Raw genomic sequence first — 1234 nt, 5'->3', positions numbered from 1 at the left:
GCGTGCGTGCGTGCGTGCGTTTGATTGTCAGTCTATAGCAGTGGTAACGAGCTTTAATTTTGTTTACGAATTAAATAGACCCATTTCATAGTGTCACTTTTTACGTTATGTATTTTTTTCAGTACTTATCTTGAATAAGAAGTTATATCGGAACAGAACTTCAGTTCGGTTTTCAGTACTATAAATCGTAGCTAATCCTTATATCTAATATCGTCCTATCTAATACCTAAATCTATTTTTTCCTCGTAACAATTTTCACTTTAAATTATGTCGGCTATAAAAATCATGTCACGTGTAGCTGTTTGCGGTATAGGGGGGTATATAGAGTCATGCGTGTCCGTGTGTCTGTCTATGAGTTCACCTGCCTGTTCTGTATAGAGCCGTAGTAGATCTCAGCCTTAATTTTTGATTCTGTACCTGTACTGTACCTACAGGTATGCAATGTATGTATCTTCGTTGTGCGTTGATTGATTTTTATTGGTTTATTTTTTTAAATATATATTTGTAGGGAAAGTGAGAGAGAGAGAGAGACTCAGAGAGAGACTCAGAGAGAGACAGAATTTCTTGTTTGCATGTAAGTATATCATTTGTAATAAACAATCAGTGAAGTACTCGAAATGCGACTGGACTACACGCGAAATTCGAAACTGTAATCCGAGTATACACTAAACAATTCATTTATGTATCTGTGTGTCTATCTATATCTTTCCATCTGTCCATCTGTCTATCTGTCCATCCGACCATTCATCCGTCCATTCATCTTAGGCAGGCAGCCGTGAGTGGCTGTCGCAGCGGATGTGCCCCAAGCAAAATACGAGTATCCAGTTTAAGATATTTTCTCGTAGGCTCGCTCCACGAGGTTGTATCGTAGTGGTCGGCATTGTAGAATAAATTCTTCCTCTTCTTCTTTCTAATCAGCATGATGCTAGGGTGATTGGGACGGCGATTGATTGGGGGATGTTTCGCTGTAGTTCCCCGTGTTGTGTGGAATCGTAGGGCGAGGGTCACCGCGGGAGAAACGTGCATGGGGGTTCGTGTTGAGTACAACCGACTATAGGTGGCAATGTTTGTCTCTCAGACTATATATGGCAAAATTTGTCTCTGAGTTTGATCGGTTTGGTGTGTCTGTCTGTATGTTTGATCGGTTCGGTGTGTCTGTCTGTATGTTTGCCCGCAGGCACGCGTGGTTATTAACGTGTATAAATCTAAACGTTTTTATATTTACAATATATAT

This window comes from Priapulus caudatus, unplaced genomic scaffold (genome assembly GCF_000485595.1).
Source record: "Priapulus caudatus unplaced genomic scaffold, Priapulus_caudatus-5.0.1 Scaffold310, whole genome shotgun sequence".
Taxonomy (NCBI): domain Eukaryota; kingdom Metazoa; phylum Priapulida; class Priapulimorpha; order Priapulimorphida; family Priapulidae; genus Priapulus; species Priapulus caudatus.
The sequence above is the reverse complement of the archived record's forward strand: the minus strand, read 5'-3'. Positions refer to the sequence as shown.